A 16,786-nucleotide genomic window follows, 5' to 3' on the forward strand; every position below is an offset into this window, starting at 1 on the left:
TGACGGGGGTGGGGGCTCAGGCAGATGTTTGAGTTAAAAGACCCTTGTGTGTGTGTGGGGGGGTGTGAGGCGTGAAAACCGAATTTGTTAAAAGCATTCCCAGAAACATCCTAAGTGCCTTTCAACTCCACTTTTGGCATTTTGCCCAGTGGGAATTGCTCATGAGGTGTTAGGGTTCAGGCTGGGGCTCCCCAGGAACTCTCTGCAGAAGCAGAGGCTACACTGTAGAAGGACCCTCCACAACCAAATGCAAATGGATGCCATAAGAGTGGGCTCTGCTTCCTTCCCCAGGGTGAGGTGTTATCCAAATCAACGCTCAGAATCCCGTCTCTTTTCTGTGGCTCTGTTGAGACATTCCTCAGATGACATAGCGTAGAGTGGGACTATGCCTGCGTCCTTTATAGGCTCCCAAGGTAGGAGTGTCCTCCAGGCTGGGGTTTCCATCCTCTCCATCTCTCCCACAGACCCTCGCACCCCCAAGCTTTCCTCTTCTGTGCTGTAACGTCAGAATAGGAGGGACTTGCAGCTGCTGCGTGCAGGCAGCCACGAGATGATGGCTGCCGGCTGTGTCCTGGGCTCTGGTGTGCCTGGGCCCAGGGAGGTAGGCCTGGAGGGATGCTTTGGTTTGATCCCCTTATGTTATAATCGAGGAACTAAGGCCTGAGCAGCTAAGTGATTGAGATTAAGGTTGATGGAAGCCACAAATAGTCAGAAACGAAGACTTAAGGAAAGAAAAGTCCGCAGAAGGACACCATCTGGTTTCTGAGTAGCAGCAGAGGGTGTTAGTAGAGCCGATTTTAGTTTCCCGGTGATTTGGTTACTACACCTGAGAACAGGTTTTGGTATTCAGCTTGAAAAGTAAAATCTGATTTACACTATGATTCAGGAGATACAGCTAAGAAAACTTCCTACTCAATACCATGAGACCAGGCTGTCGCTAATTGCAGCTTATCCTGACTTGACTTAAAAACAAAACAGCTTTATTGAGATATAACTCACATACCATAAAAATTTACCCCTTTAACGTATACAATTAGAAGGGTTTTAGTATATTCAAAGATTTGCACACCCATCATCACTCTCTAGATTGAAGACATTCCATCAACCCCATAGAAACCCTGGCCCATTAGCAATCACGTCGCATTTCCCCTTCCTCTCAGCCCCTGTGACCACTTTCTGTGTCCACAGTTTGCCTGTCCTGGACTTTTTATGTCAGTGAAAACATGTAAGTGAAAACTGTGTGGCCTTCTATGCCAGGCTTCTCTCACGAGCATGTTTCCAGGTTCCCTTCATGTTGTACCACGTGTCCATTCTGCATTCCCAGGTAATGTTCCCTGGTGTGGATGTGCCATTCTGTTGATCCATTGGGGTGGTGGCGGACACGGGTGGTTTCCTCTTTGGGGCTATACTGAATATTGCTGCTGTGAGCATTCATGTACGGGTTTCTGTGTGGGATGTATATTTTCAGTTCTCTTGGGTATTATTCCCAGGAGTGGACTTGCTGGGTAATAATGGTGACTCCATGTTTAACCTTTTGAGCAACTGCCAAACTTTCCCGAAGCAGTCGCACCGTCTCCCATTCCCATCAGCGCTGTGCGAGGGCTCCCTTTCTCCACATCCCCCCGCACTGGCAGCGGTGGTCTTCGATGAGAGCGTCCTGGTGGGCGTGAGCTGCCCCCCACTCTGACAGAGGTGCACTTTCCTGATGTCCAGTGATGTCAAGCATCTTTTTAACGTGCTGACTAGGCATTCGTATATCTTCTTTTGAGAAATGTCTTTTCAGGTAAATCCTATGCCTGTTTTTTAATTGTGTTATTTGTTGGCTTACTTAGACCCTGCACTTGGGTCTTCTCTCCGTCCTTTCGAGTCTGCCAGGTGGGTGCTGCCTTCTGTGGTGGGCACCCTATCCGTGTCATCAGATCAGTGCCAGGCATCTTGCATTATGTTGTGATTTAACCTTCTTTGCTATTTAAATATGCTTTAGGGGACTTGAGACCCTTTTAAACTGAAAGGGCTTTAAGTTAAATCTTCCAGGGGCAGAGTTCTTTCTGTTGTACATCTGGAGCTCCTCAGTCACCCAGAATGGAAAGGGGGTGCAAATAAGTCTTGGACAGTCGGGCAAGTTTTCAAATATCTGCCAGTCACGTGAACCATAGTCTGCCAGCTACCATGTACGTCTTCAGAGGCAGAGCCTATACCATCTATTTTTTCTGGCTGTCTCTCATAGTCTGGATTGTAATGTTTCTTCTGCAGTAGGATGATGACATGCTTGTTGATTGACAGAAACATACTTTGGTAACGGAGTCGTTTCTGTAGCCGTCTGGCAGGGTTAGGATGTGGTTATGCTGAGATGAGTGAGAGGGTGCTTTGCTGTGCCTGGAAATAGAGGCCCCGGTTTTCTGAGTGTGTCCTGGCCACTGCCACTTGGCAGATCCTCCGCCCTCAAGCAGGGTGCTGTCTACTGAGAGGCACATGTGCTGCTATTTATGTTTTGTGGCTTTCTCAGTGATTGTTTTTAGTTTAAGATTAAAGAATCTAATTTAATATTGTGTATGAAGTGTTGATCACCCACACCTGCCACACGACACTGAGCCCCACTTTGTCTTGGGTCCGTTCTGTCATGGTTCAGTCCCCGCAACTTATGGAATTTAAAGTTTCTCTGACGTTTGAAACCAAAAGCCATTTGTAGGAGCAGATAGGTGGCCCTTCCAGATGATCGAGGGAGTTTCTGAGGGAGCTGTGCTTGCCTCTCCCCTCCCACCCTTTCAGCTCTAAGAATAGCAGTGCTAGAGGAGCCCGGAAGGCGAACTGGTCTCGGAATTCAGTAGGAGAACGTCGAAACTAATGACCTCTAATTTTTGAATTTGTGATTTCTTGCTTTTTGTTGACTTATTGTCATCTCTCCATCTTCAAATATATCCCATGGTTGTATGAACGTACTGTGCAAAATGCAGCTCAGAGATCTCTGGCTGGCATACTGTAGGGAAGCGTGGTAGATGGAACACATTCACTTACCTCCACTTCCCGCAGAAACCCTGCCAGAATGACAGCAAAATGTTCATTTTTCAGTATGAAGCCACGAGGACAAAGAATGGGAGAGAAGACAGTAACAGAAGAGCTTTCAAGTTTTGAAAGCTGGAGAATGAGCGAAGACTGAGCAGAGCAGAGCAGGTGGACACGTGGTGCTGCAGAGCAGGCTGCAGGCCTGGGCGGCGTCAAGGCGGGAGGGAGGTTTGGGCCTAAAGACAGAGGGCTTCATTGAGAGTCTTTATAGGGAGAAATTAAACTCCCCAGGTTACCTCTTCATTTTTGCAAACCAGAGGATACTCATCCTCTCTGCCCACGAGAGAGAGCAGAGGTTTATGCTCTGGACAAATCGAGCCAGAGAGACTCCAGATGGAAGTGCCTCAGGTGTGGCAAAGGACAGCACGGCCCTGCACTGAAGGGGGGGTCATGGAAGTCTGTCACTCCGGGGGCGTCCCAGCCCTATCCCCTGTCTGCTCCCAGAGAGCTGAGACCAGACCTGAGCACAGGATTGGAGGAGCCCTCTCTGGGAAGGGAACAGTGTCACAGACAGACCTGCCGCCGCTAGCATTGGGCAGTCCTTCGAGCAGAAGCAATGTGACCCTCGCTGTGTTCTCAAAGCTTCTAGCATCTATTGCCTTTATTTACTTTTTATTTTGAAATAACTATAGTTGCCCAGGAAGTTGCAAAATAGTGGTACGGAGTTGTCCCCTGTGCTCTTCACCCAGTTTCCCCCAATGGTTACATCTTACAGAACCACGGAAAGTATCAAACCTGGGAAACTGGCATTGGCGCACAGTGTGTGCAGTTCTGTGCCATTTGTCACGTGTCGTTTCGTGTGACCACCACAGCAAACCAGATACAGAACTGTTTCATCACCACAAAGATCATCAACTCACTTTTAAGTAGGAATCACTGAACATATTCAGAAAACTCTCAACATGAATGTAGGGTAGAGACCAGAGCCAGCAAAGAGAAAGACGTAGCAGAGGAAACAAAGTTGATACTGCAAACAGAAGAAACCCTCAATCCACAGAGTGAATGTCCTCAGAGAAACAAGAGCCAGCATTTTGTCAGTGAAATAGAACAGGGTACTCTAAAAGTCAGAACAAGAAAGAATTCTTGGAAAGTAACAATATTAGGGGGAAAGAGTTGACAAAGACCTCCCACCCCCAGGAAATAGAATAAAAACATCTGTAAAGAGAGAAAGGGAAAACGAAGGACAGAAATATGTCAAAGAAATCAGAAATCTTTCCAGAATCGATGACCACAGGGTTCTAGGACGGTGCATGGAAAAGTCCTGACTGGCACGCTGTGTGATTCCAGAACAGTGGGCATAAAGCTCCCAGAGAGAGAAAACGGGCTGCACACAAAACAATTGGGAATGAAGGTGTGTGGAGTTTTTCAACCTCGTGGGAAGTCAGAGGCAGTGGAGTGGATTTCCAGTCCAACGTGGTAGCCTGAGCAAAGGTAGAAGCACTCCTACTGTAACCACTTAGAGATGCCACAGAGACTGGAACAAAGCTTCAAATATATAGCTGAGTTGATAGGAAGGAAAGGGTTAGCGAGAAACTGAAATCAAAGAAAGAATTTAAAGCCAGAGCAAAGCAGGCCTATTGATGTAGCAGCTCTGGGGGTGTTTATTAGACCCCAAAAGAGGCCCTAAAATAATAGAGGTTTGGATGTTAACAAACATAAAGTATAGACTTGAAAACAAATATCCTCAAAGGGCTATTTCCTGATGAAAGGAATGCAAGGGAATCTCCTGGGGCCAGAGAGGCAAGGGAGCTCTCCGTTGCCCGCACTCAGGTGTTGGGGGAAGTGGCCTGTTGCACCCAAGTCTGAAGTCTGTGTTGTAATTCCCATGTTTCAGGACTTCCCAGCCTGGCACAGGTGGCCTGTTGCACCCAAGTCTGAAGTCTGTGTTGTAATTCCCATGTTTCAGGACTTCCCAGCCTGGCACAGGCCCCTTGCAGAGAGAAGCACGGCTTTTGTAGAAGGCCCCTTTCGCTTGGATTCCTGAGGTCTCCACAAATGATGAGCTCTTGCTACGAAATTGCTAAACATGCAGAAATTATAACGAGTCAGCCAGTTATCACAATAAAAAGGATTTCCAGCATTTAAAAACTTCAGATAATAGGATAGAGTATAAAATGTAAGTGTTTAAAATGATTAAAGGGCTAAGAAAGAATAGAAATGAAAGGAAAAAAATAAGACAATATTTTTTAAAGGGTTATATATTTTTTTATCCTCTCCTAAGGATATGTTTATTGATTTTAGAGGGAGAGAGAGAGAGAGAGAGATCAGTTGTCTCCTGTATGTGCCCCAAAAGGGAATTGAACCAGCAACCTTTTGTTGTACGGGATGATGCTCCAACACAATGAGCCACCAGGGCTAGAAGGGCTATTTGTAAAAAGAACCAAATAAAACCTCTAGAACGAAGGCCCTGATCATTGAATTTAAAACCCAGTGGAAGTGTTAAATAGCAAAATAGACACACCTCAAGAGAGAATTACATGGACCAGAAAACAGATCCAAAGAAGTTAAGTAGAATTCACAGGTAAAGGAGGAGAAGTAAGGAGTGTGGAGGAGCACGGATGAGAGGGCCTGACCTTTGTCCGATAGGAGCTCCCAGAGGGAGAACAGCGTCTTAAAGCCGCGGAAGAGAAAGACATTACTCCCAGGGTTCAGCCGTGAAACTCAGCAAATGTCTTAGTAACAGTAGAGGCCAGACCACAGTGGACTAAATCTTCAGCGTGCTATGGAAAATAAGTGAGTAGCTTAGTTTTCAGTAACCAACCTAAGTTATCATTCAGTAGTGAGAACAAAGTAAAGGCATTTTTACAGAAAGAAGAAACTGAATTTATTCACTAACGGACCTTGACTATACATGAGGAACAAGGAAACTAAACCCAGGAGAAAGGAGAGAGACAAAAAAGCATGTTGGACAAGACATCAGAAACCTACAGGGAGATCTAAATAAGCTTTAGCTTATGAAACAGTGATCATTACTAATCTGAGGGAAACTGAAAACAAAAATACTGACAGGCAAAAAATGGGGGTGAGCTCTGGCCGGTTTGCTCAGCGGTTAGAGCATCGGACCCCGGACCAGAGAGTCCCAGGTTTGGTTCCCGCTAAGGGCAAGTACCTCGGTTGCAGTTTGTCCCCGGCCCTGGTTGGGATTGTGTGGGTGCAACCAGTCTATGTGTCTCTCTCACATCGATGTTTCTCTCTCTCTCTCTCTCTCTCCCCCCTCCCCCTCCCACTGTATCTGAAGATAAATGCAAAAATGTCCTCAGGCGAGGATTAAAAAAAAAAAAGGAGAGGAAAAAAATGGAGGTGAGAGAGGGGATGATTTAAGTCAACACATTCTAATATGGTCGGGAAAGAGGGAACAGGTATTGTGATTTGCTTTGGACTTTCTGAGTCAAGTAGATATATTAACATTTTACAGAGAATCATTAAAATAATAGACATAGGATCGAAAGCTTTCAAACCAATAGAGGGAAAATATGCAGAATTATAAAACCTAGGTCATTATTTTAGAAAAAGGAGAACAAAGAAAAAGCATGGTAGGTAGAAAGCCCTCAAGATACTAGAATTAACTCCACACGGTCACAATCAGTGTAAGCAGTGACTGTCACCGCAGAGGGTCTCTGATGGAAGACCGCACTGGAGCAGAGCCCTCCGTTCAGAGGGAGCTCCATACCCAGCTCAATTACTCGACAAGTGTTCTTCTCAGGCCTGCGAGCACTGCGAAACACGAGCCTCCTGTGGACCCTTTTCCCAGAAGCTGGTGGGAGGTGTGCTTCACCGAAACAAGGGAGGTTTCTGGGATCCAGGAAAAGAGCTTCCACACAGGCAGGCTGCAGAGGAAAGTCCAGGTTGGGGAGCAGGGTGGGATTCTGCAGGGGAGAGCTCCAGAAAACACCTGATGGAGTGTCTGAGCACGTTTGGAGAAGGTGCGAGGAAGCATCTGACCGAAGTCTCACTGTGTGCGCAGGTGTGTGCATTCACAGAGCACCACTTGGTTCAGCTGTGAGCTATATTTACTCTCTGCAGTGAGTGTATCTTGTTTCAGTCAATGTGATAGAACTGTTGGAAAGATGGGCTCAAGGTACGGGCTGTCATCCGGGGTGGATAAGAAATGGAAGGCAGTAGATCAGCAGTTCTCAACCTGTGGGTCGCGAACCCTTTGGGGGTCGAACCCTTTCACAGGGGTCACCTAAGACGTCATAGTAGCAAAATTACAGTTATGAAGTAGCAGTGAAAATTTTATAGTTGGGGGTCACCACAACACAAGGAACTGTATTAAAGGGTCACGGCATTAGGAAGGTTGAGAACCACTGCAGTAGATAATGTGTACACTAATCAAATTAAGAATTAGAGGTGTGAGCATATTTACATATAGGGCAAATATTCCAAATACTGAGAAATTAGAAAGTGGTTGCCTCAAGGGAACTCTGTTGAGACAATAAGACAGGGACTGCTATTCGATGTTAAGCCTTTAGGTGCTCTTTTATTTTATTTACAGGTTTAAACCAACACTGTTCCATAGAAATACAATATGAGCCACATATGTAATTTAAGATTTTTTCCCCTAGTGTCCACATTTAAAAAATGTAAAAGGGAACCAATGAAATTAATTTTAATAAATTTTATTTAAGCCAGAATAGATCTAAGACATCAGTTCAATGTGTAACAAATACAAAGAGCATTTCTGGAGCGGGTGACATCGTCCTGCCATGTCTTTGCAGCCCTGTCTGCTGCAACACATCTCCCAGGTGTGGTCACGCTTCAGGGGATGGTAGTTGTGCGGCTCACAGCTTCCCCATTGGACTGCAGGTGTGACCCCGGGCGGACGGGGGAGTGTCCGTTTCCTTCCGGTTTCAGGGATGTGCAGACCTGTCCTCGAGAGGCCCGTTCTGGAGGGTAGTTCCTGACCCTGGGTTCTTCCTTCTGCACAGCTGTCCCTGCTTTATTTTAAATTCTCACATATGTGTAGAACTGTTCCATATTCTCATGGAAGCCACCTGCCCCCATGGGCTTCACTTTCTGATGGGGCAGATGGACGGCACAGATTCGGGGAATGGTGAGCCCTATGGAGAAAAATAGAATGGGGGTGGGGAGAGAATGCGGACAAGTGATTCTGGATGGATGGTCAGAGAAGGCCTCTCTGAGGAGGTGAGGTCTGAGCAAAGACTTGAGTGCAGCTGTCTGGGGCAGACGTGGAAGCCATGGTGGTTCCCGGAGGCAGTTCGTGCTCCCCAATCCAGCGTGTGAACTGCCTGTCTCCCCCTCTCTTGGCTCTGCATGGACTCAGCCTCTCGTTCCCCACGTTTCCTTAGCGTCAGGCACAGCGTCTGTCATCCTGGTGGGCATTTATTTTGTTGAACGAGTGGATGGAGGGATAGCCAACAGCTGATCAAGTGAGCAACATATCATACATGTCAAAGCTCAGACTTTTCGGCAGGACAGCCCTTGGAAGAGCAGAGGCAGGACTGGAGCTTAGGCCTGAGAAGAGCCAGGCTCATGTCAGGCACCTTCTGTTACACCCTCTCCCTGTGTTCAGTGAACAGCTTCTGTACACAATCTGTTCCAGGACAGTTGAGACTACGGATGAGTGTAGTAAACTCTACAATAATTGGAGAAGCTGACATTAAGGAGGCGGGGTGGAGGGTGGGAGGGCAGGAGAACTAACATTTTCATTACTTGTGACATGCCGCTCAGATCCTGGTGCCTAGATCTGGAAACCATTGTTGTAGGCCTGCCTCCCCTTAGGTTGCTTGGTGGGCCCTCAGAGGAAGGACGGAGGCAGAGCCCTTGCGACATCGGCATCTGTTCACATCTTCCTCCACTTCAGATTAGTCCCTGAGAAGATCTGGAGACAACCTGCTAGAGGTGGGGAGGGCTCTACAGATGCCAGTCTGGTGCTGCCTTCTGGTTCTTTGGCTTTTCGGTCCGGCACCCTGGTGGCCCACTCCTGGGACCCAGGGATTAAGGGATATAAAGCCAGCCCAGATAGGAGAGCTAGGAAAGGCGAGATGTTTATTTCATAAAAGGTGTAGCGTACCAGAAAGTTTCCAGCCCTTCTCAGTCGGGCTCTGACACTGAGCGCATCCATTGTGACGCGTGAGTGCACCTCTGGTGCTCATTACCACCAGCGTTGGGAGAACAGGATATAGGTGCTCACATCATGTTCCGTGCTCTGGTGGCTTAGATGAGGATGACACTGGCGTTTCAGTCTCTGGAGGGGTGGTGACAATGTAGTGTCAGCCACAAACTGGTGGCAGACTGTGACTTCATTCTGCAGTGTTTTCTTACAGTTGGGTGCAGCCCTGGGGAACTTGTTGTGGCTCTGCTGTCTCCCATTTCCTGTTAGAGGACCAAAGGGCCTGTTGGAAATAAATCCATAGCACCAATAGGTGTTTCCTCCTTGCCTCTTTTCCCACTGAGTAGTGGTGAGTGCTTTTCATTTTCCCAGCCATGCCGATTACCACAAACTTAGTCCAGAAATGGGCTGCTAAACGTACTTAATTTTGCCAGAAATCTTTGCTCAGAAGGCGGCTACCTGATCCTGCCCTGACCTAATTGCAGTGACACGGGTGCTGTCGAGATTGGCACTGGGAGTGTTGAGGCCATGTCTGCTGACCCCCAGTGGCGTCAGCCTGCTTGTGATTCGCTGTGGCTGTGACACCGAGGGTGTGGACCAGGCCTGTTTGGAAGGCTGTCAGAACCTTCGCCAAATGATGCAGGACCCTGGCTTGCTGTCGGTCTCGGGGTCTTGTCTGTTCCTCCTTGGTCTCCTGTGCCTTTACCAAGCCCCTGCTTCCCTGGGAAAAGCCACGTTTGCGCAACCACCCGTTCACCTCGGAAAGGCCTTGTTTTGGAATCGAGGAAAGCGAAGAGCCAACATTGTTCTGACAGAGCCATTCCAGGGACAGTGGTGACCTGCCTCCCTGAGGCTGGAATCCCCTTGCCTGCCTGCCTGCAGGTGGTCTGTACCGGCTTCTCTGCCCTGAGTTCACAGTATGGGGGAAAACTCCACGGGAAGACCGGCCCCTTGCTCCCCACCAGCCCTACTTCAGTGAGAACCTGGTTCCGAGGGGAGTCAGCCTTGGATCAGGGCTCTGGTGTGTTATTTTTACAGCCTTTTTTTTTTTTACCGTATTTGCATTTTTAAAAATAGAGTGCTGAGTGAGTCCCTTTCCGTCTGAGTCTGCTTCGGAAGGTGGGATGCATTTTGCAGACAGTGTGGCTATTGATCGATCCTCGGGATTGGGCCTGTGGACCAAAGGAGCCGCAGATGCGCTGGGTGGGGGTGAGGCTGGACATCATGAGCCACTTGGGAAGGGATAAAGCCTCGACTCTGCCGACCGATGATGTCATTTTGAAGATTGTGTCATTTTTCTGAGGGTTTGCAGTGGGGAAGGCGAAGAAAGGGGAGTGGGAGCATCTGTAAGCCAAGGTCCTGGTGGGCATCTTGCAGGATTTGGGCAGGCAGTGACATGCCCTTCCTGCCAGGGTAGGTCTTTCTCAGATTTGCAGTTCTCCAGTGCTGGGAGGGCCAGGTTCTAAGCACCAGCTCGTTCCCATCCAGTAACCCAGCTCTAAAAATCAGGTTCTCATGGTCACAGTGTGGGCCCAGGAGCTGCCTTCTGCCTGGATGTCTTTAAAGTGGCAAAACTGTGTCCCCTGGGTGTCTGCAGATGTGTGCTGGCAGAATCTGTGCTCTACCCCCTTGGCAGCAGCTGGCTGGGTCAAGTCCCTTGCCTCTTGGTCAGTGGGGTGCTAAACGCTATCCCAGAGCATGGGGCTTTGTTCTCAGCATCTGTCTTGGAACCGGCCTAGACCAGGGGCTGGACCACCTGAACAGAGGCCAGTCAAAGTTGGGGCCACATCATTCTGAGGACCTAGTGCCTGTGCATCTGTTCAAGGATGAACCACAGGTGTGCACTAGGGGTACTGAAGGGGTACCTGTCAGGTCTCACTTTGTTCGTTATGTCAGTGCCCCTTGTTTTTGCATCTTGAGCCCCAGATGTATGTCTTTAAGTCTTTCTAAAATTAAAGACAAATACCCCTAAGTAGTTGGGGTTCTGTTTTGTTTTAGAAGAAAGGGGAACGTACTGATTGAAGTAGACCAGTTTTAACTCGGGTGATTATTGGACTTGCCCAGGAACATTAAGAAACAGATTTCTGGCTTTATGCAGAGATTCATTCAGTAGGTTGGGGTGAAAAATCAAGCATCTGCCCCGCCGGTGTGGCTCACTGGTTGAGCATTGACCCCTGTACCAAGAGGTCACCAGTTCGATTTCTGGTCAGGACACATGCCCAGGTTATGGGCCAGATCCCCAGTGGGTGGCATGCAGGAGGTAGCCAATCAATGGCCTCTTTCACTGATGTTTCTAACTCTTTCTCCCTCTTCCTTCCTATCTCTAAAATCTATGAAGAAGAAAAAATTTTAAGTGAAAAAAAAAAAAAATTTAGGAATCTGTATTTTATTTTATTTATTTATTTATTTTATCCTCACCTGAGGATATTTTTCCATTTTTTTTGTACAGATAGAGTGGGAGGGAGAGAGAGAGAGAGAGAGAGAGAGAAACATCGATGTGAAAGGACACATCGAGTGGCCGCCACCCGCACGACCGACCAGGGCTGGGGACAAACCGCAACTGAAGTACGTGCCCTTAGTGGGCACTGAACCCGGGTCTCTCCGGACCGCAGGCCGACGCCCTAACCGCTGAGCCAAACCGGCCAGGGCAGGAATCGAATCTGTATTTTAAAAGAGAGCTGAGGATTCCAGTAAACAGCGGCCTTAAAACCTGGCCCTGCATGACTGTGCGGTGTTGGTGCATCTGTTCGGTGTCCAGTGCGGCCTGAGGCAGTCCGCACATCAAAATGTGGCTCCTGCCCACAGGGTCTGTGGAGTTTCCAGGTTTTCTGTGTGATGGCGTCACACCTGTGAAAAAGAACTTGTCGAGGCTGCCTCTGTTTTTCTTCATAATCTTTTGCTATTTCAACGCTGCCCAATTAGACATCTAGATTAGATGTCTTCTACTTTTTTTATGGGGCCATTCCCACCCATTAGTCTTCACACACAGCAGGGTGTGGCCCTCCCAAGCCCTCCTTGCAGTTGCTGAGTCTAAGGCATGGTGTCCAGAAATGGGGGTCCTATAGTCCAAGCAAAGTTGGATCTCACTCAGGAAATGTGTCCTCTCCAGGCTTGTGACAATGAGTTCTGGCTGAGCAGTCCTTCCTACATGGGACCTGGAGGAACCCAGAGGCAGGAAGGAAGTTTCATGCCTAATTGTACAGAAAAGACCATCAGAAGTCCAGGGTCCTGTTCGATAGTTATGCCTGCTGCCCTGACACTGCAGAGGTGCCTGGGGCAGTGTGGGGCTGGAGGAGAGGCTCACCCCAGTGCTTCCCAGCTCTGTGACTGCCCCTGCACATGGTTTCCTCTCTGAAGCGGGAGAAGACCTTCCTTCCACGGTGGCGCTGGGGACGAATAGGGTCTGTGAAGCACTCACACCCTGGCTCCTCTTCCCTCCCTTCACTCTCAGGGCCTCAGACCACTGGCCCGCCCTGGCGGGCCAAGCGGTGTGGTTTCCTCCGCCACTCAGGCTGCATTACTGAAAGTCCAGCGGTCCCAGCTCAGATACCCCTCCCACGCTGTCTGATCCACTCTTACATTCTCATCATCGCATGTGGCAGTGTCTGTGCTCATTAAGGGGGGGGGAGGGAGGGCGCGCTTGACCATATAAACAAGAAGGTGTTTGTTTACACTATAAGATTTCCTTGAAATGGCATCCATGGTATAGCTAAAATCCCTTCAATTTATAAAAGATTTTTTAAAAATGGCATCTAAATCAAGATGCACCTGTAGGTTTATTTGCATTTTGTTTTAGTCTGTGTAAATGTTACTTCATGTGTTTTCTCCAGCTGCGCTGTAAGTTCCTCCAGAGGAAAGCCATCTGGGGCCTGGTGAGGTTGTGCCCTGGTGCTCCCGTGCCCTGGTGCTCCCGGGCTTTCTCAGGCCATGCAGACCAGGGGTATTTGTTCCTCTCAGCCAGCCTGTGTGGAGGGATCTGGGAGGAGGCATGCTCCAGAGACCCGTGTAGCCCCTCGGGAGAGCAGTGCTGGGCAGGCAGAGACCAGGGCCCTGCACTGGTCCAGCCCAGGGCTGCCTGTCCCCAATGGTGTTTGGCAGCCAGGGAGGTGACAGGACTTCCTCAGCACATGCAGCTGGGGAGGGGCAGCACTGGGGCCTCTGCGGGGCCGGTTCTCAGTCTGCGGGGCTGCGCGGCTCCCGCGGCCTCTGCGGGGCCGGTTCTCAGTCTGCGGGGCTGCGCGGCTCCCGCGGCCTCTGCGGGGCCGGTTCTCAGTCTGCGGGGCTGCGCGGCTCCCGCGGCCTCTGCGGGGCCGGTTCTCAGTCTGCGGGGCTGCGCGGCTCCAGGGGCCGGCTGCAGCCTGCTGCGCTTTAGGGTCTCAGTGACTGCGTTTTTGTGTTCTAGTCTTGGCTCAGTGAGCTGTCTCATCCTGAGATGCGCTACCGTGGGTGAGCCTTGAGGAAATGGCAGTGAGGGGTGGACAGTTAAGTTTTTAAGACTTAAAGATCAGACTAAGAGGTGATATTAGTCCGCAGCACTGGCCAGGCCAGTTGGTGCCAGAGTAACGCCCAGTACCCCAGGTGGGTATAATCTCACCTGCCTGGAAACCGCGGGTGTTTGAGAAACAAGCAGAGGATTATGCTGGTTCGGGGAGGTTGTGTTTCTTCTACATGGGATCTCGTGTAGTAGGATGTGGACCTGGCCTGCTCCACTGGGCTCGGATACCGTCCTTTGTAGCTATTTCTCATCTTTGCTGCCTCTAAAATGCCAGTCAGGGTAGTGAGGACTTGAGGACATGTGTTAGAGTCCCTTTTGGGAACTTTTTTCGAATGCCTGTTCTCAGAACCACCATCCTGGGAACTGTGGTGGACAGTGAGCCTGGGTCACCCGTCTGTCCTGATGCCCCTCTGATAAGAGCCCCTGGTATGTGAGGATGAGGGGTTATGCACACGGGTCACCTGGAAACCTTGTTGGCATGTGGAGTTCCAGGCGGCAGGGCTGGGGTGGGGCCTGAGAACCTGCATTTTCATGAACTCCTGGCGGAGGCCAGGGCTGCGGGCAGGGCCACACATGCCAGTGAGGAAGGCCAAGTGAGCAAAACCAGGACTCTGGGTGCTGGAGCCGGGGCGGCGGTGGGCAGGTCACTCACCTTTCCAATCCTCCAGCCTCTCTGGAGTGAGAACAGTGGCAGTTCTGCCTCCCCTCTGGGGGTCAGGAGGCTTGGAAGAGGCAGAGCAGGTGTAGCTCTTTCCTGCACAATGTGAGCCCGGTAAAGGGCTGTCCCTGTGATGGCCACCGTGGCCATTGTTCTGGGAACTAGCATGACTTCAGATGTGCGGGGTGGGTCTGGAAGACAGTGTGAGACCATGAGCTCTCTCTGCACCGGGACAGTTGGCCTGCTCCCTGCTGACTCTCAGGGACAGCAGCTGGGCCATAAGAACAGAACCTGAAGTCATGCTGTTTACTTTTGTGCTTTTCAGTCATACTTCTTGAGGAGGGAGGGAGGCACGCTCCTAAAGCTTCTCATTTGTCCCTTCCCTCAAACCCAGGGGTCCTGGGTGCTTTGGTTCTTCTTGAGCCAGGTTGCTAAGCCCGGGGCCAAGACAAGGGTGTGGTGCTGGGCTCTTTCTCCGGGCCGGCTCCTGCCACCGGAATGCACTGGAACTCTGCACCCCAAATACCGCAGCACCTGCAGAGGCAGCTCTGCTGTCCAGGCTCCAGCTGGCCTGCTGCCAGGCGCAGCGCCCCAGTTCTCCCCCCACTTAGAGGGCAGCTGGACTCAGTCCCCTTTCTCTGTCCCCTCGGGCAGGCTGTGCCTCCAGGCCATTCCAGCAAGCTAGCGGGCTGCAGCTGCAGTTTCCAGGCAGTGATGCAATCATGCTGCATCGCAGGCTTCTGGTCTGCAGTGTGCGATCAGGGAGGGGCGCTGGGGACAGGGCCAGCTGGTCCCTGGGCGGCCCCTGGAAGTGGAGAATACAGAGGCTTGGCCAGTTCTCACCTGAAGCGGGGGTGGGGGTGGGGGTGGGGTTGTCCTATTACTACTGAATGCCTGCATCTGTGTGGACAGGGCCTGCCTTCCCCACCTGCCATCCAGAAACAGGAGTTTGTGTCCTGCTGCTCAGCTTAGCAGTATAGTTACTGTGTATAAATGTTTTCAGGTATTTTATTTTGGGTCCCTCATCTAAATGTTAGTTCTTGAAAGCCAAGGCACAATCCTATATATTCATATTTCTGTCTCATTCTCATTCTGAATTTATAGAAAACACTCAGAAACGATTGAATTGATTGGCCTCAGTCTTGAGTTTTAGCAGAGCTTCTGTTGCATGGTTTCTGTAGCACGTGATTGACAGAATTTTCTAGCTCGGGGCACCAACATTTATTTTTCCTTCCACACTGCTCGGCATGTCCAGCTGTCCTCCCTCTCCCCCAGGCACAGGGGCCCTCTGGCCATTTGTGCAATCCCTTCGTCCGCAGGTGTGCAGGCTGCTGATCGCTGGGTTATCAGGGCCACAGCCACATGATGGTCAGCTGCTCCGAGAAAGTCCTTACACTGGCGAACTCGAGAGTCCCTGCCCAGGCAGGGCCCCACATCCAGTCAGAACTGGAAATGGCTCAGGAAGAAGCTGGAAGAGGCGCCCAGTTGCAACCCACAGTCAGTGCCATTTCCTGCCGCTCTCAGTCTCACTGCTCTGAAACCCAGTTTATTGACATTTTTGGGACTGTCAGAAAGAGTTATAAACGAGGGTCTAGACCAAGAGTTTTGCGACAAGCTCAGGGGAGCGGCGTATGCCTCCATGGCCGGAGGGGAGGAAAGTGGTCCTCCTGGCCGAGGCAGGGCTCCTTGGAACTCACCTGGGGGCGGGGCAGAAGTGTCCCGCCTCCCTTCATGTCGCCTTCTCCCCATGATTGTCCTTTAGTGGCCTTGCCATTGTATTGCTTTCCAACTTGAAGCACCTCATTAGCTCTGCCTTCAGAATGTATCCTCTCCCCTCAGCATCACCCGCCTGGGGCAGCCTCAGGACTTCTCAGCCTCCTCTGTGCCATGCTCTGGGCCGCGTCATTCTTTGTCACGGAGCTGTCCATCCCTGGCCTCCACCCGCTGCTACATGCCAGAAGCCCCTTCCCCCAGGGGTAACAAGCAAAAGTGTCCTCTGGGGGCGAGGTTGCCATAGGAACCTTTTGACACGACCACCACTGTGCAGGCCCTCTACCCGGAGCCCTGCGGGGCTCGTCTCGCTCAGGATGGAATCTCAGAGCCATCTGTGCTCTTTAGGCCTGAGCCACGGCTCTCCTGGGAGCCTGTGTGCCCAGCCCTGCTGGCCTCTGGTCGTGGAGACCCGCGGCAGCTACGCCCAGCGCCTCTCTGTAGCTCTCCCCTCTGCGTGGACAGCTCCCTCCCGTGTTGCTCTTCGGAGTGGCCTTTCCTGACCCCCATATAAAGTAAGTCACTCGTGCTCCCCTCCCATTACCTGTCTCTCACACAACCAGCATTGCCTCATTCTTCTTAAAAAAAGTTTTTTTAATTGGAGAGAGAAACATTGATGTGAGAGAGAAACACTGTGATCGACTGTTAGTATATGGGACAACGCTCCATCCACCTGAGCCACACCTGCAGGGCTTGCTCATTTTTCTGTGTGGCACTCAGCACTGCG

The 16,786-nt window shown here is 50.4% G+C and overlaps 1 protein-coding gene and 1 non-coding gene across 4 annotated transcripts in view; both read left to right on the plus strand.

Annotated features, from left to right (window-relative positions):
• The window catches only part of UBE2O (ubiquitin conjugating enzyme E2 O), a 51,874-nt gene that overhangs the window by 17,848 nt on the left and 17,240 nt on the right, over window positions 1-16,786 (plus strand). The gene's annotated exons all lie outside the window — the stretch shown is intronic.
• Window positions 11,857-11,986, plus strand: LOC118635164. Its single transcript, XR_004960497.1, has one exon.

This window comes from Molossus molossus, unplaced genomic scaffold (assembly GCF_014108415.1).
Source record: "Molossus molossus isolate mMolMol1 unplaced genomic scaffold, mMolMol1.p scaffold_m16_p_19, whole genome shotgun sequence".
In the NCBI taxonomy this organism is placed as follows: domain Eukaryota; kingdom Metazoa; phylum Chordata; class Mammalia; order Chiroptera; family Molossidae; genus Molossus; species Molossus molossus.